At 31.7% G+C, this 23,552-nt stretch overlaps 1 long non-coding RNA gene across 2 annotated transcripts in view; it reads left to right on the plus strand.

Moving 5' to 3' along the window:
- The window catches only part of LOC142318301 (uncharacterized), a 250,275-nt gene that overhangs the window by 147,895 nt on the left and 78,828 nt on the right, over nt 1–23,552 (plus strand). For both annotated transcript variants that reach the window (XR_012754870.1, XR_012754869.1), the window contains exon 2: nt 9,078–9,165. This is a non-coding gene — a long non-coding RNA (uncharacterized LOC142318301). The remainder of the gene's footprint in view (nt 1–9,077; nt 9,166–23,552) is intronic.

Here is a 23,552-nt window from a genome sequence, read left to right on the forward strand (position 1 = left end):
GATTACTTCCAGAAGGCTTTAACAAAAGATTATGCAGTTCAGCCAACCTGCAGTGATAAGACTTTGCACACACGCGCGCTTGCGCGCGCGTTTCTGTGTGTGTGTGTGTGTGTGTGTGTGTGCATATGTGCATGTATATATATATATATGGTACAAATTATACAGTGTCTTTCTTAATTGAACAGTTTAATTATTACTAGTTTCAAGATTTTTTTTTTCTTGAAATTTTTAATTTTTTATAATAGTGTATCTATGGTAAGGAAGCAGCTGAAAGAGTCTATAAGTTCATTGACTACACTTTACACAGTCTTTATATCGACTCAAAAACATTAGATGGAGACTATACGAAAATTTAATAAAACGCTTTTTCAAGTTTCTTGATAAATAAATTTCTAATTTTATAAACGATTGTTTTTTTTTTAATTTCAGTTATAAAACTGTTTACGACTTTCAAAATGTATTTCAAAAGTTAAAGCAAATTGAGATAAAAATTTATTTTAATACAAATTATCGCCAAAATTATTAACAGGACGATGAGAATTTGATGACGGTACCTATAAGAAAATAATTTTAACTACGTGCTTTCAATACCAGAAATTATTTCGCTTAACTTTTACAGTTCAGAAATCGTTCACTCTAAAAAAGAGCAAAAGATCATATTTATAGCAAATATAGATTTCCTTGTAAATATATTTTTCATGCTTTTATCTGCAAATGTAAATTATATTCTTGCAGTTTTAACGAGGTCTCATTAAAATAATGTAAAACAGAACAGACTATGTTTTTTCTGTTAGTTATATACTCGTATATATAACTTAACTCAGTCACCTTATCTCGTTAACCAAACTGTGATTTATCATTATTTCACTCCATACTTCACTTAACTCATCGTATCTGAATATTATTGCGTACTCACGTACCGACAAATATCTCCCTGTCTCTATTTTCATACTAATGCTAGACTAACAAACAGTGAATCTATCTTAAACTGCTTTAATTTCTCCGAAGACAACAATTCAATCCCTGCATTTCGTTAAGTAATTTTTAACCAGTACTCTACACTTAAATTCTATTGGAATCTTATTCCTCATAACTTAGTCCAGAGGTACTTTTGTTATAAATAACGCTTATAAACTTTATAACAGTTATAATTAAAAATACTTATTAACGATATATAAGTTTTTAATACTCTAATCCCTTCACAGTATATTTAATTCATAAACACATATTCATAATTACAGAAACGCTCCGTAAGCTTCCATCTACAGCATATTTTAGAATTATAGTTTTCATACTACTTATCAATAAGTAAAACTAAACTATTGTTAAATTAGGGATGCATTAAATTATTATTAATTTCCGTAATAAACTATTTACTTCTTTGTACGAAGTAAAGGAAGTATTGTGTTCGCGAAAATTTCAGTTTTCAGATTTCAACGGAAATATCCAGTTTCAGGGATGGTAATCCCTGAATCCATTTTGACTAGTTTCGACGTGACGTCTGTACATACGTATATATCGCGCATAACTCAAAAAAGATTAGCTGTAGGATGTTGAAATTTTGGATTTAGGACTACTGTAACATCTAGTTGTGCAGCTCCCCTTTTGACTGCAATCGACTGAACCAAAAGTGTCCAAAAAAGCCCGAAATTCGAGGAATTTGGATTTAGGACTTTTTGTTAACTGCAGTAATAAGTCCTCAATGAGAGCTTTTCACATAAGTGCTAATTATTTTCATTGGATCCAGAATTATAGATAAATAACAATTTAATTAATGAGGTACTTGGATCTTACAAGAAGAAGGCACATAGGTTGAAATTATACTTCATCATTTTTTAACTTTTTTTTTAATTTAAATATATTGATTTATTAATAATTTTTAATCTCTTATTGAAAAAGAATTATACAATATATATTTATTTAATAACAACAATAAAAGAAAAATATCAGAAGTTATTAATGAAATAAAATTTTATGTACTTTTCATTTAAAACAAATGTGTATATCTAATTTAATAGGCGTACAAGGATATCATGTAGTGTCCACATCAGATTTTTTAATATGTGTTTATTGCACGGAAATATTAAATTAATCATTTTTTAAAAGCTTGTATACATTGACATAAACCATATTAAATTGAATCACATCCTCAGTCACATAACGAATCCTTCACAGAACGTCTCAAAAATTACACGTTAGTATTATAAAAACTTTTATGCCAAGCACATACGATTAGCAAATATAAATGAACTCAACAACACAAGAAAAATAATGCACAGACTAACAGCGGAAGTTATTATACACACATCTTAATGTGTATACGTGTTAATGTGTTGTACTGAGTTCGTACAGCGTCTTAATACTGTACGAACTCTACAGAAAGTACATTAGGTTCAACTTTCTCTATTATCCCCGTTATTTAGTCGGTCACTGCTAAGTGATTTGTGTGGTTGTTAAGCCGAACTGTGATTGTTCGTACACTGAACTGAAACTTTGTATTTCCTTCCACACGGACGTAATCCTAAATAATTCTGAATCTTATTCTTTCTTACAAACTAAGGTGTCTCTGTTATATACCTCGCTAGCTTATTCTGAAACCGCTACAAGACGACTACATTGCTTCTTCACTTGGTGTCCCATAGTTAAATCTCATAGGTTCAAATAAGAATTAGAATTGTATAGCTTGGTTAGGTTAGTATAGCTATAGTTAGGGTAGCTTCTGCTAATAAGGTAGCAGCTTATTAGGCAAGGGCAAACAAGAGATTCTGTTTATTTCCTTGAACTTTATCTCTAGTTGCCAGTTCTCCTCTCTTAAATGAACGTTCCAAGTTAGTTGACGATCGAGGTATAAACGAAGGTATGTTACACTCACGGTTTGTGGAATTACAACGCCATCAAGGTGAACCCACTGGCAGTTTCCTGTCTTGATTGTGAATGTCACATGGTTCGATTTTGCTTGGTTAGTGCATATTCTTCATATATTCAACCATCTGCTGATTAAACTCAACTAAGATTGTATACTAATTGATGCTGTAGTTTGGCTGACATTAACTGCCAGAATGCTTACGTCATTCTCAAAGGAAGCGACCTCGACCCTGATCTGTAGTTAGAAGATCTGTAGTAAAGATGGAGTATAACACGGAATTCAAGGCAACAGATCCTTGACGAACTCCCAACTTAATTTCGAAAAACATATAAAACTCCTGGTTATATTTCATCTTAGGGAAACATCCTTCCAGGTAGCAGCGTAAAATAAGAGTGTGATTGAGAGTGCCTCATCTTTAATTTCTAAAAAAAGGACAAGTTGCCACTCCTTGAAGGATGCCAATGAAAGCGCAAACACGATTCTCTCATCATGATTCTGGTTATTACGTTTACAAGAGCCCTGGCTTTGGTTTAATCACAAACAAAATGTTCTTTATGCTACCTTCCAAAGCCATCATGTACATAACACGCTCTTTTGACAACGTTTTCCGATCAACATACATTCCAGCGGAATTGAAACCTTTGTAAACAGTCATGGTAGGAAAACTCAGGCAAACCGGTTCACGATGTAACTTCATTCTGGCCAATAAGCCTGATATCTATTCTATTGAAGGTGTTTTAAAAGTTGTTCCTTCGGAGGATGTGGCCTGTTTTAAAGCGTGACCGTTTAATTCCTGAAAATTACTTCGGTTTCCGTTGTGGATATTCCACTATCGAGGAAACACGCAGACTTGTAAACGTCATTAAAAGAAAAATTGGAAATTTCGTTAAAAGGGTACGTTACTCACATGATGGCTTTGGAAGGTAGCACAAAGAATATTTTGTTTGTGATTAAACCAAAGCCAGGGCTCTTTATCCCTTCTTGATCACATGAATAACTTCAGCTGCATAGACAGGCTTCATAGGAAAACCCATCGTGAATGTGCAATCGAAGAAATCAACGATTTCTTCTCAGGATTTCGTATTTCAAGTAGTTGAAAGATAACGTTTAAGTAAGTGGTACATATATCAGCTTTTCCTTGTCAGGCTTAGCCTAGCACCCATCTGACGTTATAAGTGGAGGATGTGAGGGTGGAGGCCGTCGGAAGCTCCTCATGGTCCTCTATAAAGAGGACCATGAGGAGAGTTTACTCAGACATAGGGACATAAGGACTATGTCAAGAGACATAGGGACAATTACTCTTTATAATGTAAAGACGATAAGCTTTCGAGGTAACAATCAAATGCCTCTTTCTTATAGCTTTGCAATAACTGTTTCAACATAAGGGCGGTCCTTTTTAGAGACATCCTAACTTCGGCTCTCCTGTAACATTGCCACCTTCTGTTGAGCCTCATTTTCGTAGTAATATGGTCTACCACCTTCTTCAGGTGGCTTGTATTCATTTGGTCCTCAGGGTCCGCTATAGATCGTCAAGCAAGTTCATGTAGGATTGAGGTCAAGCATTGAGTCGCGTCATCAATGTCATTAGAGAATCTCAACAAAATAGGCTCTACCAACTCGGCTACGACAGGAAATGAAGTTTGTCCTGTTGTTTTAGTATACTGGTGACACAACTTTCATAATTACAAACATACAGATAGTGAGCAGAACGGTTGAATGGCCATACGTCGCATCGAAGTTTAACAACTCAGGGTCTTATTTGGATCAGTCAGTCGGAAGGTAAGCTGCATTCCAGAGATCACATTCAGATGCATGCTAATAATGCAGTCCTTCAGAGCCCTACCTCTAGTTGAGATTAGTCATGATCCCCAGATAGGATAATTCTTAGCAATTTAATCATCACTCACAATAAAACATGAAACAAGAGTTGAAAAGAAATAAGAGAAAGAGACAGCTATCGTCAAATGTCGAGGATAACAGTATACTCCAGCACTCTTAGTGGTCATGCAAATCCTGGATTTCTACTGAGTTCGCCTGAATGTGATTCAGGCGAACTCAGCGTTTTTATATATATATATATATATATATATATATATATATATACATACTTTACATACTATCCTAATCATACACAGAAAAAGCCTCCCAATGCGCTAAAAGTTCCGTTAAATTTCCTATAATAACTACGAGGATAATAAGGTTTCATTTGAATGCCTCGGAGACAATAATAAGAATGATTTAAAAACTTAACTAAATTATATAACCGATTGTCTGGCTGGATCTATGTTTAGATACTAAAAATGTATTTAAAATAACCAATACGAACGAATTTTTTCGAAGTAAATTTCAAGAGCTACGTGGTTCCAAAGTCAGTCCGGTAAGCTGAGTTCAAAGGAAATTCGGGAGATTAAAAAACATGGTGACGCCTTGTGGCAGGCCAGATGGTATGAGACAGTGGGTGGATGTTATACGCATGATATCTTCCCAAATGTTTTTGGTTTGCCGGATGACGCTTGGGTACACCCAACAAAGTACGTGACACAATTTTTTTCTGACTGCAGAAACTCGACCTGGTAGACTCCGGAATATGTCCGCAATGTGGAGAACTAGATGACGCTTACCATGTGTTATATCAATGCGCGAAATACGAGCTGATGCGCACAGAGACTATTTATCGGCTCGATATCATTGGGTCGCCGTTACATCTCTGTGCTGTTGGAGGAACCGAGCCGAATGGGCGATTGTGGAAAATGTTATAACTTATCTTATAAAGGAAAGAATTTCTGAGGGGTATAGGGTTCTGCTTGGGTTTTCTCGCTTTAAGTTTTGTTGTTGTGTTATATTATTTATGTTTTGTTGTTGTGTTTGTTTTGTGTTTAGTGTTAGTGTTGTTGTGTTTTAGTGTTTTTGTTTTATGTTTCGTGTTGTATGCTGAACTCACTTTTGCTTATTTTGGGTAGGTAGTTCAGTTCCTTCGTTACTGTGTAGTCCATTCGGTTTTATTTAAGACTTGGCATGACGTGTTTTGTTTATGAGTAAATGATAGTAACCGATGGGAATGTCAGTTGTGATATTCGCATCGGTGATATCCTGGCTGAGGCTAGACTGAAAGATACCAATGCAGAAGTATTGAAAACGACCTCCGGTAAAGCTCATAAGGGCTAGGTACAGAGTGGGAACCAACACATGGACGTTGTCTTCGACTCGGGGTTAGGATGAGTCTCAAAGTTACCTTTCAAAACCGACAGAAATATTACGCAAAATCGCTGATAATAGATTTTTAGAAACTCGCTTAGTTCTATAATCTCTCATATAAGGATGTCATTGGTCGCACAAGGTAGCGTCAAAACCACTTGGCGACACATAGCTACGCTCTCTCTTTAGAAGCAATATACATGGTTTCGAAAAAAATTGATTTCGTATAAGTGTTTAGCCAATTTTATCTGCCCAGCAGAAACGTAGTTGAATTGCTTACTAAGCTGGAATTACTCTGATAAATAAATAAATATAATATCATATTTATATATATATATATATATAAATGTATAAACAATTTCTAATTTAGAAATAAAAATAATTTACCCCTAAAAATCAGTTTTCAATAGAAGACAGTAGAAAACTCAATACAAATCAGTAAATGAATTCTGCTCATGAATCCATTACGTGGACACTACGATAGATAAATATTTGTTTTCATGAGCAGAAAGTTGCACAACAGCAGTAAGAATAATTACCTATTATTCGAATTACAAAGCCGATAGATAACAATTTCAACACTTGTAACATCCAACTTAAGCGAAATTTCATATGTATATATACAAGGAAATTTATATATGTATATATATATATATATATATAAGGGACGTTGAAACAACACCACGTATTATAATACTATACATTTGGTCATCACAAAATACTTCCCTGTTAACTAAACTTATTCACTTAGACGGAACGGTTAACGTTTTTTTTTAATTTCTATAGCACAGTAGTTTCTTAAGAACTAACAACTTTTGATCTTAACAGAGAATCAAAGACTTATTCGATACATATATTTTTAAATTACATGTAAGTTTAATTACTGTTTTATGAATTACTTCGTTTGTCCTTCCCGTCTAGCAAGTGGGGACCCCCGCTTTGTTCGTTATCTTCATGGTTGTGAGAAAAATACTGATAAATAACAATTAAACCTTGAAAACCTCTCTCTATTTCAAAGTTTCCTTCGTTTTTGACATAGAAGCTGTGATAAGCTCCGCTATAGAAAAATATATCTCTTTTGGTTCTTCTTTCTATTACCTTATATCCTTGGAACAGGTCGATGTAGAGAGGTAAAAATCGGAACAAAACGCAGAGTCTATTATTTTTACGACGAAAAATAAAATCCAAACGGTTTTACGTTGTCGTCCAAGAGAAAAAAATTACAACTTCAACGCCATGGAAGCTAGATTCTCGATCAGTGAGTTAAAACCTTCCCTGGAATAACACAAATGTATCTTGAAAATTTGAAATCGGTCAGACTTACTTGATACTGACAAAGAGAACCACCAAGAACGCTCGTATTAACGAGGCTAATCAATAATTACCTAAAGTTTTCGTTCTACAATTTATTTAGATTTAACATGCACATCAGTATATCATTTTTCTACATAGTCATCTCCCTTGTCAATACACTTGATTAAGAAAAATCAACTAAAATCACTGATAATTGCGATCCACAAGCTTGCGAATCCCTTCCAAGAAGAAAAAATTCTTCTTGGAAGAAAAACTTCTTCTAGTGGCTTCGCGTAAGTCGCGAAGCCACTTTTGCACCGCTTGCTGCACGTCTTAGTTTGTGGAAAATCAACGACCTCGCAAAGCATCCTTGAACAGCCCACACAGATGAAAGTTGATGTGAACTAGATCTGGGCTGTAGGGAGAGTGTTCCAGTACATCATAATTGAATTTGTTAATAGTTTGAAAGGTGGTTTGAATGTTTGAGCTTGGTTGTGCTGTAAGTTGTCTTGGTACCCATAGCGCACAAACTTAACGGAAGCCGAGCTGATCGTGGATGATTTCTTAAACGAACTATGACTGATGCTTAAAGAAGCCACTTCCTCATTGATGCTAACACGCCTATTCGCCAGGACCACCTCTCGATCTTGCTGAATCTTTTTGTCTGTGGTGTAGGTTGATGGACGTCCTGCTGCACTCGACGGACCACTTTTGAACTTCTCGATCCACGAAAAGACACTTTTACGTGATAAAGCAGTGTCCTTGTATTGTAGTAAAAATTCACGATGAATTCCATCACTTTCATTCCCTTTGATCTCAGAAAGCAGATCACTGCTCGTTATTCTTCCTTAATGCAAACTGCTAGCGGAGCGGACTTATTTACACTATAAGAGTTGGAAGGGAAATGAATGGATCGGGATCAAATTTCGTACACGTCACCGCAGTTGTACCAGTTCAAAGCAGGCATGCGCAGAAGACAGTATGACAAACTTGGTGTATTATGGCAGAAATGTAGATAATTTTTGACTCGCTCATGTGTGTTAGATTACATCTATTCGTTACTGATATAAAAAGCGTAAAGATATTTCATTAATTAGATAAAAAATTTACAATAAAATAAACAATCAAACATCATCTTTTCTAATACAATCTACGCCTAAAACTTATTTTATAAAGAGCGCAGTAGGAGGAGAATAAAAAATGTTACTTTTTTAAATTAGGAGTGGAGCATACCAATGATGACGTGTTTAGACGTGATGAAGTATTTAGAGAAGTCTGAAGACTTAACAATTTTTCCTTTTCCAACGTAATTCTTAAAAAGTCTTTCTTATTAAAAGTTTTTTCTAAAGTTACCAACTTTTTTCTAGTTTCTCTACAGCTAGACGAATCCACTTCAATGAACACTTAACGGCAGAATGCTCCTCTTGACATCTTCCTACTAGAATATGTGTTATGGTAGCTTGCTGAGAGTAGAAAATCAAAACCATCAAACCAAAACCTCCAGCCGAAAAAAATCTTTCTTCTTTCATTCATTTTTCAAACCTCGTATTTTTGTAATGATATATACTCGTTTATATATATATATATATATATATATATATATATATGTGTGTATGTATGTATGTATGTATGTGTGTGTGTGTGCACGTACATACAAAATGTGTACATATGTGTAAGTTTACTACATTTTTTAAATTTAAGTTTTACTATTATTATTTTGCAGGATATACCATTTCTGAGAGAAAAAAGAAGAATTGTACAATCGTCAACATCTTGTCAACAATTTTATGTTGATATTAAATAAAATTATGGTAAGTTATTTTCGCAACATAACTTTTACATAATCCATGCAGTTATTTAAATAATAGCTATTTATTATTTGAATCTGGATGACGCTTCACCGATTTTATTTTTAGATTGATAAACTTTTAAGCATTTTTGATGGATTGTAAGATTTGTTTTCTGTTGATAATTGTTATAACAGTATTTTCTGAGCAAAAATTAAAACTTTAATTTTGACAGAACTATCGTCTTAGTTAAAAAAGGAAGAATATTAATTATTTTAAGACAGTGAAGGAAATTTGTAAACTAGATTATTCTTTTGTATTATTTTTTTTGTTTTCAATACTCATTGAATAGTATTGCATTTACTAATTCCTTTCAGAAATAAAACATTTATTAAATCCAGTATGCTAAATCTGTTTCAAACGTTCAATGTTTATTTTTCTCTCTCAGGAATACTCTGTTCCAGGAATATTTCAGTAATGGTCAATTTCTCAAAATACGACTGTGCTACATAATTCAATTTCTAAGAATATTAACCCCTGCCTTTTGTCTTAAATTCATATTAAAAATTGTTTAAATATTTCAAAGTTAATCAAAACATTTGATTTTAACAGTACCCTAACATATTGCATAAAAGACTGTATCTGTGCCTTGCTGTCTTTCACACGTTAAAATTTTTAATATACAAAGCAGTTATGTTCAATAAAAACATTCCGATGAATTTGTTTTTATTAATATATCTTTGTATTTATTCTTTATCATAGTAATTTAATAATTTTATAGCTTTTTCCATTCTATAATGTAAATTTATTAATTACGTCATTTTATTTAATACTACTTTAATACATAAATCAACATTACTTTCTTCTCCATTGAATTACTAATTTTCTTTCTACAGAATTTAATCAGTAATATTAGTATAGATAATTTCTATTTTAAAATTAGTTTACTTACTTTTTTTTTAATGAACTAAGTTCATGCATTGGGTAATTTTGTACACATCATATTTGTTATCTACCGAAAGAATAAGTTTAAAGATACTAACTGCGTTAATCTCTATCGCTTAATTCAAAATCACTTCCAGAATATTTTTGTAAATTACTTCATTGATTTTACTTTATACAAATTAACACTTATAGAGATGGAAGATATCTTTAACTCTTATCTTTGTTATTTTCCTTAATTAAATGTAACTGATTGTTTTGCAGGTTGTAAATATCACTTTTATTTTTCCTCTGCAATGTGTAGTGTTCTCTTGAATATGTTTTCAATTTATCAACCGATTACCAAATGTTTTTTTTCAAGTTATATAAGTAAATTTTCTTAAAATATCCTTCAGCAGTTAAGATTGAAATTCTTTAATTCGTATTCCTGAAACCAACCTACATTTAAAACCATGGCGATTTTAAGTTATTACACCTTCCTTCTTTCATATCTGTTGAGTACAATAACCTAACTGATACAGGTAACCTGTCGAGAAACAAAAGTCGTTTCAGTAAATAGATAACCAATCCTCGAGAACTCGCATTCCACCTCATGGTGGTCGTTTATGTGTTCTTTTTTACTGAGCCTAATGTTCTGTTTTACATCATCTTGCCAAGCCCTAGTTAATTAAGTCTAAATGATGTGTTTCCTGCAGGGCACAACCCGTTTCATCACTGAGATTGGCTAAATAAGAAGGATTATTTTTTTCTACGAAAGCCAATATGTCTTGTACCTTTTGCGTTTAATATGCATCAAAGCCATAAATAATAATGAATAAAACCCAATTAAATTAATGTAAATTTGTTAATATAATCTTCATTTGAGTAAAAAATTGAGCATAAAATATGTACTTACTGACGTTTTAAAAGTCATATTATTATGAATAATAATAAATAAAGACATTATTTAATAAATTGGACTATTTAATAAATAAATAAAGACATTTATTTTACTCTATTTATTAAAAATTATTTACCATAAATAGGACCGCCAGAAGCAAATGGAGGCATACTATACACTAAATGGAAGCTTGGCTGACATGGTAAGCTATTATCTACCTGTCAAAAGATACGAAATTTCAAAGGGAAATCCTATTTCGCCGTTGCAGTTAGTGCAGTACAGCGATGGAAATGTAGTACTTTTAATAGTCTAATTTTTACAGATATGTAAACATTGTAACCTTTAATTATTTGTTGAATGTATATATAATTTTAAAATTTTATCAAGTCATTTAATTACATACATTTCAATTTTCCATGCTAGGTTACGATATGCTTTTAGGATGTAAAGTATGCTATTTTTATTCATTTATTTTTAATAAAATTAATTAATAAAGCAATAATAAACACAGAAGAATGAAGGAAAAAAAAAAAATTTCAAGTTAATCTAGGCTGCTTCAAATAAATAATACTAACCATGAACTATAGTAAGGGCATGAAATCTGAAGCTTGTAGTCAAGCAGATAATATGCTGTATATCAACGATTTTACAAATATTTCTCGAATCGATGTTTACAAAACGGAAAACTAAATTTGTTCATGATTCAATCTGTATCTCAATCATTTTAAAATTTATGTTAAAAGTAAATCTTATTTTACAAATGAATTGTTATCCCAAATCAATGTTAAGTATAATTTAATATTTTTTTTTTTTTAATAATAATTACAATTAAAATAAAATTTTCATGAATTTTTTCGCTTTTAATTATTGTTTTAAATGTTGTAAGTATTTCTTAATGTAAATTATAATTTATGGCCCAGCCAATTAAAATTACAAATGATGCATATATTGAAAATATTGATAAATGTAAAGTCAACACCTCCTTTTAAATGAAACAATTTTGTAAATATGAGTTACTATATAAAATTAATCAATGTAACTGGCTAAAAGTAAAAACATATATGAATAGCAAGCACCATATACAAAATAAAAAAAAAAGTATTATAAGTATTCTATTTGTAAAAATACATTATAGCTGAAGCTTTGCATCATAATAATATTTAATCATTTTTATTCATCTGTTGAGTGCGTTTACCAAGTGCCGAGTTTTGCTTTTCTTGTTTTTTAGTAGTGTGGATATATATATATATAATAGGTTAAATTTTTATTTGATCTGTAAATGCAAGCAGAATGAATGAACTTAAATCCACTGTGATTCCTCCAAAATTAAGTCGGCAATCTCGGAAGTCAATAATGTGTAAGAATTCATGAAAGAAGAAGCGAGTAAATTTGGAGAGTCGAGAAATAACAAGCATATTATTCCAATCCAATAAGTGTGAAGAAAGAACAGCAGTTGCGTGTAAAATATTACGATCGTAAGTTCCAAGAGTAAGGAAAAAGAAAAAGGGGTTATTAACAAAAATTGCAAGAAAAAATATCAGAGGTTTGTATTTCTTTCAGTAAACAAAGATAATATAAAATCCGCGACAAACCGGTAACAGGCCTAGATGAATTCGACATGCGTTTGGGAGAAGGATCGTAAACGAATATCATCTCAAAGAAAAACTTTTGCCCACAATTCCAAGATTGCTGGTACGTCTGAAAGATTCAATACGATTTCTCAGGAAGTAAAAGAAGCTTGAGAAAAGTACTACATTAATTGGGTTTTAAATGGGAAAAGCTGAAAACAATAGGAACTAGTTATTGAACATCATGACATTAGGTTTACGTGAAAGCGAATTCAGAACCGAAAACAGGTGGTATACCTTGATGAAACGTATATTTTATCAAGTTATACCTCAACGAAATCATCGAGGATTGCTTCAGGGGAAGAACTTCTAACTCCAATTTTTAAAGGCACTAGATTTATTATTATTCATGCTGGGGGTTGAAAAGGGATTTATTCTAGACACATTGTTACCTGGAAAGCAAGTACAGCTGGCGACTACCACGATTCTATGGATACAAATAATTATTTAAAATGGGCTGAAAAAAATAAAGAAATAAATAATATTCCATAATAATTTTGGACAACGCATCTTACCACAAAACATTTCAAGAAAAATTTCCCCTATCCAATACAAAATAACAAGAAATGCAGGACTGCTTACGTATCTATTGCATTCCATTCTTATTTAGTACGCTGAAACCTCAACTATACGAGGTAATTAAAAGTAAGAAAAACAAATGCAGTGTTTATCTTTGATGAGTTCAGCTCAACGTAGTAGGTGTGCTTACGTTAACTCTGTCTTGTTGGTGTGCAATTATTGAGTACTTATTAATAGTTTTGTTATAGGGTTTTTAGCAGTTGTTTATTTTTGTTTTGGTTTATGTTTTTCTGTGATTTTAGTTTGATTTAATAGTTTAATTTTAGATTCTTGGTTTATGTGTGGACTAAAGGTAACCTAGGTTAGTGGGTTAGTGGGTTGTTTTTTTATAAATCACTCACCCACTGGGTTGGGACGTTTTGTCTTTTGGTTTTTGTTTATGTGTTTTATTTTGGTAGTTTGCTAATTCGTGGTCGTTCGCGTTAGTTTAATTTAATTTCGCATTAATTTTTATAGATTTTGTTTAAATCAGTGTACCATCTTTGATTAACATATTATTAGATTTTAATTTGAGTACCACAAAATTCTCCTAAACTTTCCGTATGCTCCGTATATGTAATACGGAGCACACAATACGGACCGTATATGTAATTACGTATACGGAGCATACGTAATACGTATGCTCCGTATATTTTACCAATAATCATTTCTCTTACCACTTCTTTAACACTTCTCTTAACACTACTACTTTAATCCACTCTTCGTTCGCTAATCTGCACTTCCTGTTTATAGTGTTTATTAGTTGTCGATAGTTCCTTTTACCTTCTTCATCACTAGCAATCTTTTATTTCCAATGTTCATCTATCAGCTGTAATATCCTCTGATATCCAAGATATTTTACCATTGCTTTTTGTTCTGCCTGGGTTCACTTCTGCTGATTTAAGAATTTGCTTTTCAACATACTTCCATTCTTCTATATTTTCTACCTTATTTTTAAACTCGGCCTCTTGCGTTTTCCTCCTTAAATATCTGCTTTACCTCCTCTTCATCAAGCTTCTCTAAATTCCACTCATCTGATACTTTTTCTTACGTATTTTAAACCAATCTACATTTATTATCACTGAATTAAGGTAACTACCAATGATTGCTCCAGGATAAGATTTGCAGTCGACGAGTTGACTTCTAAATCTTTGTTTAACCATGATATATACTATCTGATACCTTGCAGTATCATCTGGATTTTTCTATGTGTATATTCTTCTATTATGATTTTTAAACTGGGTGTTGGCAATTACTAAATTATACTTCATGCAAAACTCTATAAGTCGGTCTCCTCTTTCATTCCTTTTGCCCGTATTCACCTACTATATTTCCTTCCTTGCCTTTTCCAATGCTTGCATTCCAGTCTCCACTATTATTAAATTTTCAACCCCTTTTATGTGTTTAACTGTTTTTGTTAATTTCATCGTATATACGTTCTACCTCATCACTCTCATGGGCCTTTTAGGTACATAAACGTTAACATTCGTTGTCGGCTTATGTTTTGAATTTATCCTTATTACAATTATTCTATCGCTATACATTTTTAAATACTCTATACTCTCTTCTCTACATTCTTGTTCGTTACGAAACTATTTACTAGCTGTTTATTTTAAGCTAAGTTAATTATTCTAAAATTACGTGACCAAAAGTAATTTTCCTCTTCCCATCGAACTTTGCTAATTCCCACTACATGTACATTTATCCTATCCATTTCCCTCTTTAAATTTTCTAGCCTACCAACCTTTTTTAAACTTCTAACATTCCACGCTTCGACTCGTAGAATGTTATTTTTTAATTTTCTGGTGACCCCTTTCTTAGTAGTCCCCACACGGAGATCCGAACGGGGGTCTAATTTACCTCTGGAATATTTTACCAAGGAAGGTCCATCCATCTTTATTGTATGGAAATGCCGAGAACTACATTTTCTTGGAATAAAGAACAGCTGTAATTAATTATCCATTTCTTTCAGGTCGCAGTACTGAATACAGGACCTACGTCCTTAACAACGTTTGAAAAAGTTACTGCCCTCATTCAGGAATCATTCCTTCGTCTGGCTTTCAATAGATATCTGTCTTATATAGTTGCATCTTCGGTCCAGTTACACTGTATCACTAATCACTCAAGTCTCCTCACTCATCGGCAAGGTATCATGGATTCATAGAGGGAGCAATAAACATAACATTCATAAATAGCAATAAGAGAAGGATATTCAAATCTTCAAATATATTTGTAAAATATCAGGATAATTTTTTTCTTTGTAATAAAAGACAGAAAACAAAAATGCATGAAAGAGTCGTTCTCAATACTTCACACTATTAGCAGTGTGTCATTTTTTATATGATTTTCTTTTCATTCCTAAAAGTTAATCCTAAATATGAATAAATTCCTCAGGTGAAAGTATGTTCTGCTTTCCTGGTTTAATTAATAAATAAAAACTCTTCTAATAGAATTATAAGAAAGACTTATTTCAGCGGGCTAGGAAAGATTCAGATTAAATTTATGAGACTTATCCTATTCTTAAGCTAAACAGAAAGAAAAGCTGTTTGATATCTTACTGGTTTTTACTGTATGGTAAATCAATCAGTTCTACTCTAATGTTTAGTTGACAAGCTGGCTTATAAATCAAATCGTGCTAAATTCAATTCTCAGTAAGGATTTATAATTTTTTTATTTAATATTTCGTCTGCCTCGCTGAAATATGTGTTTTGTATGTTTGAGATAGAAGCAGTTAAATAAAACTTAACGTATTCTTTCTTTAATCAAATGCTCAAAAATATTATTGAATTTTTCAGATAGGCATTTGTGAAATATTTTCGAAAGGTTATTTGTATTTGTGTTGGTGCAGGAGAAATAAAGATTATGGTTTTAAAATTATCGTTACATTTAATTAAAATACTTGCTTTTTTCAAGATATACAAGTTATACTTTCAAAAAGGAAAATAATGGTAAGCAGGAAAACAGCATACAGTGTACTTTGTAAATATTAGGTAAGTTGCGTTTGTAGACGACATATTTTTTCTTTTATTTTTAAATAAAATAAGATCCATCAGGCTGCACAATTTGGGATGTATGAATACTTGTGTTACACAGCATTAACTGATTCTCTTCTTCACTCATCTGTCTGTTTAACTTCAAAATACACAAGAGAGAGTTTGAAAACGTATTTTTAGTTTATTATTTTTCAGTTCACTAAGTAAAACATATTTCACACATGGGCAATAATGCGCGAATACATCTCCAAAGAGGTCGGTCTAGTGTACTTTATATAAGCCTATATATATATATATATATTTATTTGTGTCTCTGTGTGTGTGCGCGCGCGTGTGCGCGTGTTTTCCTCAATTATACCTATATAGGGTTGTATCTATTTTAATTTAAAGTACTTTTAAAATATAACATTGAAAATATTTTCATAAATTTATTAAGTAATGTGGGATACAGTGGCCTGTTTATAAAGCTTATTATAAATTTTTTGTGAATATAAAAAAAATATGTATTATAATGAGTAAGCCAATAAGAGGTTGGTAATATCAATTTTAAGCAGTATATAAAGATTTTGTTATATCTTTTCTACAGAAGTGGCAAATAATTTAACAAATAGTTTATTTCTGAGAAGCAGAAATGTTTGAAGGCTTCTGAGAGATCCCTGGGGTTCGCTGTAAGTATTTTTCTCACTAAATTATTAAAAACCACCCATCACCAACTCCGAAGGTGATTGTCTTCCTGAACTCATCAGGCTTATTTAAAATCTAGAATTTCCTTTATTGTTGACTTAAATCCCTACACAAATTTCATTTCGTTTTAATAATTATATTAATTTTTTTTTTTCATTTATAAATAAAAATAATAGTATTAAAAATAAATATTATGGTAAAAACTTATTTCAGGTATTTTTTCTTAGCAATTTAAGAGAAGATCAGGCTGAACTTTTGGCGAGGATTCTATCCTCTTCAAAAGAAAGAATTCAATATCGATTCTTTTCCATAATATTTTTTTTATTTTTGAGAAGAAAGCATAGCTTCTCAGTATTACAAATCATCAAAAATTAAATTTCCTGTACAGTATTTTTGTAGGATATTCTAATTGTATATTTACTAATTTTCATAAAACCCAACAAAAAGCTGTAAGTTTTAACTCTAATTATTTTTATCAATTTATTTTATCGGGAAACAGTAATCATAAATAGTTATTCTCAACAAATGAATTATAATAATTCATTTTTTCTTCTAAATTCTTTTAAATAATTGATGACAATTGTAAATATTACACAATTTACAACCCACTTTTATTCTTAAACCTGCCAGAATGTCGATTATAACTCGCTTACATTAAAAAGTAAAAAATAAAATTAGCTTACCTCAGGAAGAAAATATGACTTTAATAGGAAATTTATGAAACAGAAATTCATAAATGTTATTTTTAAGTTAATATTTATAAATTAAAATTTTGGTTAATAAACTTTGCTTCATCTAATTTTCATTTTTAGACAACTAATCAAAATTTTTAATAGAACTTTTCATAAGAGAAAGCATTTCAACCTTATAGAAAATGTAAAAAAAAGTTGGTAAGAAATTGACACTAAAATCGCCTACGTTAGGCTTGGAACTGGAACATATGATTTATTCAAATAGTCCTGAAATTTTTTATTATGAATAAACTTTATTTTTTCAAAATAAACTGTAATATTGGGAAATGGTATTTTCTGTGGAAATCTGAGTTAAGCAGCAGATGCATGGTTTTCAAAAATAATGAGTTACAGTCACAGTAGTATGTTTTTACTTAGAGAAAAAAATGTTTACAGAATTAGACTGTACGTTAAACTTTACATGTGTTTTTGTAATTTCTGGAACCCGTATTTCTGTAATTGATATTTCTATTTCTGTCCGTCAATTTATAATATTTCTGATGATGATATTCCTGACATCTGACAGAATGGTAGATAGATTAGTAAGTATGATTATTTTAAAAGAAGTGTGAACTACAACCATAGTGCAAACGCACAGATATCATTAAAAAGGTTTATGTGTGTTTTAGTATGGTATGAGACGTTAATAACTTAAATAGAATGTTTTTCTTCTGAAAAAGATTTTTCTGGAGTCAGAAAAATTAGCTTAATCTGGAAAAATTGAGCATATCAAACATTGTTTAATTATTCAGAATTTTCAGATTAAACAATTCACATTAAAAATCCACTTCCATTTTCTATATCTTAAACCGTAAAAACTTTTATCATAAAATTTAATAATTATAGATTTTATTAATATTAAAAGATGAAGGAAAAATTATTTTTAAGAAAAGGTAATTACAAAAGTTTTGAGTTTTTAAAAATATTTCTGCTTTGATTTATTAACAAGAATATTCGCTGACAAATATTATAACGTTCTACAACTTTTCATCAAAAATTAAAAATATGTTTTGATAAACAGGTATTGAATCATTAATTTTTTCCCTTCCGCTATTTTTATATCAGACTGCATGATTATGCTCTTAAAAAAATTTAAATAAAAAATAAAAACATAAGTGTAATAATTATGAGTACGATGTAAATATTTTTTTCCATAAGTATTGGTTTCCTATTAATGTCAATGCGATGTACGAGTAGCAGGCTATTTACATATAAGTATATTAAAATTGTTAATACACGCATTTGAAAATATCAGAATAATTTACTAAATGTAACTCAAATATTACATAGACATAAATAGAGAGAATAATAATTACTACTTAATAATAATATACAATACGAATATTTTTTCTCCCTCTACAAACATTTTGAAAAAAATAAACTTTATTTCTCCACCATCACTTCTATGTTAACATTATAATTACGTTTCATTACAGAAACATCTTTTCAAACAATGGGCTGACTATAAACTCGTGTGATTAAAAGAAACAATTATAATCTCCAACAAATTTACAAACATACTTTAGCGTTAGAAATAATATTTTCTGATTTTCCTTGAGCAGACTATTTTTTTTTTTGATTACTGATTTCCAGTTGTTAGCTAAGAAATAGTTATATCAGGCTGTATGATTATTTTCTCTGACAAATAAATAATAACATATGTTTATTTAGATGTGTTGAATAGAAAAAAAATTGTACAGTAGTAAAAATTAGTGTTATTTTAATTAGGATGTATGATAATTGAGATTATTAAAAATATTTTGTGTCAGTACCAGTATTGTAAAATAATTTTCCTATTAAGTGACCTACCGATACATTTTTTCAGAGGATCATTTTTAATGCAGTTATAATTTTCATTAAATTAGTTTCCAATGAAAAATATTATTTTATAAAACCATCAGTAATAGACTGAATAAACTTTGTTTGCACTGTTTAGATGAAGCCTGAATTAAAAAAGTTGTAGTACTCCGTACTTTGACTATTCACCCTAAAGGTTGTGGTAATTGATAACATGTTAAGAAAAATAAAATATAAATTTTTGCTCTCTCCAACTTGAGAATGAATTTTCAGAATAGTACTCTGATGATCTACCATAAAACATTTATCATCAGGTACACTAGAATAATTTTAAAACAAAAATAGTAATGAAATTACGCAAAGTGAAAAAATGTATTACTATAGATATAAGGCTAAATACAAACAGTCAATATTTTAATTTCTCGAACATGGTACCGCAGTGTTAAATAAATAATATTAAAATTAATGAAATCCACCTAACACTGATATGAACTCAATATCTTTCGGCTTACTTGAAACCCTTCATCAGGAGATAAAATTATCACATTAAAGACTAAAATTTAAAAGATCACAGTTAAAATGTAAACCAGTCATGACTATTATTTTTAATGCATATTGTAAGTCATGACTGTTTTACATTTTAAGTGTGATATTTAAAATTTTTGTCTTTAATGCAATAATTTTGTCTCCTGATGAAGGCTTTCAAGCAAGCCGAAAGATATTGAGTTCATATCAGTGTTAGGTGGATTTCATTAATTGTTAATATCATTAACTCAACATTTTTTTATGACAATGAGGAAAAAACAATGCTATTATATAAAAGAATACCAAACGGAAGCTTGATAAATTTTGAAATGCTTAATGTCAAAAGTTGTATACCCTTCTTTGGTAACTCTATAAACGCTGAAACTCTCTACGACTTATTCTAAACATTCCGTCCATGCCTCAAGTAGCGGGAAGGGCCACCAAATACAATAGTGTCCCGTGAAAGAGCAATTTGCTCGACCTGTAGCGGAAAGCGTTCCTCTAAATATATAGTCTAATTTATAATGTGATACTGACAAAAATTTCCCCTAATTATCCTAATACTGCCATACACAATATTTACCCTGCGGATCTCTTTTATATGCACACGGGGCAAAATAATTCTCTGATAATAATCAAGAATAATAATCTGTAGTCCATAAGGTTATTACGTAAGCTAACAACCCGTTCAATGATTATATCATACAAAATTCGAACATTATAACGACGCCAAATTAAGTATCACATAAAACCATTAAAAGATATTGATTCAAAATATCGTAGATTACATAATTTTCCTCCTCTATGAATCATGAGACCTTGCCGTTGGTGAGGGGGCTTGAGTGCTCAGGGATACAGAGTAGCTGGACCGAAGGTGCAACCATATCGGAGAGGTATCTGTTGAGAGCCAGAGTAAGGAATGATTCCTGAAAGAGGGCAGCAGCTCTTTCAGTAGTTGTTAGGGGCGTGAGTTACAATGACTTAAACGGCCGTATCAACATCACTCAGTCCTCTGAGTACTGCGCAGCTGAAAGCAATGGAAAAATACAGCTGCTTTTTTTCCAAGAAAATGTGGCTCTCTGCATTTTCACATAGCAATAATGGAGGCGCCTTCCTTGGTAAAATATTCCGGAGCTAAAATAGTCCCCCGTTCGGATCTCCGGGTGGGGACTACTAAGGAAGGGGTCACCAGAAAATTAAAAAATAACATTCTACGAGTCGGAGTGTGGAATGTTAGAAGCTTAAAAAAGGTTGGTAGGCTAGAAAATTTAAAAAGGGAAATGGATAGGGTGAATGTGGATATAGTAGGAATTAGTGAGGTTCGGTGGGAAGAGGAAGGCGACTTTTGGTCAGGTGATTTTAGAGTAATTAACTCAGCGTCAAATAATGGGCAGGCAGGAGTAGGTTTCGTGATGAACAAGAAGATAGGGAGGAGAGTGGAGTATTTCAAAACGCATAGCGATAGAATCATTGTAATAAGGATAAAATCAAAACCTAAACCGACAACGATTGTTAACGTTTATATGCCTACAAGCGCCCATGATGATGATGAGGTAGAGTGTGTATACGAAGAGATTGATGAAGCAATTAAACACGTAAAAGGAGATGAAAATTTAATAATAGTTGGAGATTGGAATGCAAGCATTGGAAAAGGCAAGGAAGGAAATATAGTGGGTGAATACGGGCTGGGCAAAAGGAATGAAAGAGGGGACCGACTTATAGAGTTTTGCACGAAGTATAATTTAGTAATTGCCAACACCCAATTTAAAAATCATAATAGAAGAATATACACTTGGAAAAAGCCAGGCGATACTGGAAGGTATCAGATAGATTATATCATGGTTAAGCAAAGATTTAGAAATCAACTCGTTGACTGCAAAACTTACCCTGGAGCAGACATTGATAGCGACCATAATTTGGTGATAATGAAATGTAGATTGGGGTTTAAAAACCTGAAGAAAAGTTGTCAGATGAATCGGTGGAATTTAGAGAAGCTTGAGGAAGAGGAGGTAAAGAAGATTTTTGAGGAGGACATCGCAAGAGGTCTGAGTAAAAAAGATATGGTAGAAAATGTAGAAGAAGAATGGGAGAATGTTAAAAAGGAAATTCTTAAATCAGCAGAAGCAAACTTAGGCGGAATAAAGAGAACTGGTAGAAAACCTTGGGTTTCAGACGATATATTGCAGCTGATGGATGAACGTAGAAAATATAAGAATGATAATGATGAAGAAAGTAAAAGGAACTATCGGCAATTAAGGAATGCTATAAATAGGAAGTGCAAACTGGCGAAAGAAGAGTGGATTAAAGAAAAGTGTTCAGAAGTGGAAAGAGAAATGAACATTGGCAAAATAGACGGAGCATACAGGAAAGTTAAGGAAAATTTTGGGGTACATAAATTAAAATCTAATAATGTGTTAAACAAAGATGGTACACCAATATATAATACGAAAGGTAAAGTCGATAGATGGGTGGAATATATTGAAGAGTTATACGGAGGAAATGAATTAGAAAATGGTGTTATAGAGGAAGAAGAGGAAGTTGAGGAGGATGAAATGGGAGAAACAATACTGAGATCTGAATTTAAGAGAGCATTAAAAGATTTAAATGGCAGAAAGGCTCCTGGAATAGACGGAATACCTGTAGAATTACTGCGCAGTGCAGGTGAGGAAGCGATTGATAGATTATACAAACTGGTGTGTAATATTTATGAAAAAGGGGAATTTCCGTCAGACTTCAAAAAAAGTGTTATAATTATGATACCAAAGAAAGCAGGGGCAGATAAATGTGAAGAATATAGAACAATTAGCTTAACTAGTCATGCATCAAAAATCTTAACTAGAATTTTATACAGAAGAATTGAGAGGAGAGTGGTGGAAGAAGTGTTAGAAGAAGACCAATTTGGTTTCAGGAAAAGTATAGGGACAAGGGAAGCAATTTTAGGCCTCAGATTAATAGTAGAAGGAAGATTAAAGAAAAACAAACCAACATACTTGGCGTTTATAGACCTAGAAAAGGCCTTCGATAACGTAGATTGGAATAAAATGTTCAGCATTTTAAAAAAAATTAGGGTTCAAATACAGAGATAGAAGAACAATTGCTAACATGTACAGGAACCAAACAGCAACAATAACAATTGAAGAACATAAGAAAGAAGCCCTAATAAGAAAGGGAGTCCGACAAGGATGTTCCCTATCTCCGTTACTTTTTAATCTTTACATGGAACTAGCAGTTAATGATGTTAAAGAACAATTTAGATTCGGAGTAACAGTACAAGGTGAAAAGATAAAGATGCTACGATTTGCTGATGATATAGTAATTCTAGCCGAGAGTAAAAAGGATTTAGAAGAAACAATGAACGGCATAGATGAAGTCCTACGCAAGAACTATCGCATGAAAATAAACAAGAACAAAACAAAAGTAATGAAATGTAGTAGAAATAACAAAGATGGACCACTGAATGTGAAAATAGGAGGAGAAAAGATTATGGAGGTAGAAGAATTTTGTTATTTGGGAAGTAAAATTACTAAAGATGGACGAAGCAGGAGTGATATAAAATGCCGAATAGCACAAGCTAAACGAGCCTTCAGTAAGAAATATAATTTGTTTACATCAAAAATTAATTTAAATGTCAGGAAAAGATTTTTGAAAGTGTATGTTTGGAGTGTCGCTTTAT

The sequence above is a fragment of the Lycorma delicatula genome, chromosome 1 (genome assembly GCF_047948215.1).
Source record: "Lycorma delicatula isolate Av1 chromosome 1, ASM4794821v1, whole genome shotgun sequence".
Lineage (NCBI taxonomy): Eukaryota > Metazoa > Arthropoda > Insecta > Hemiptera > Fulgoridae > Lycorma > Lycorma delicatula.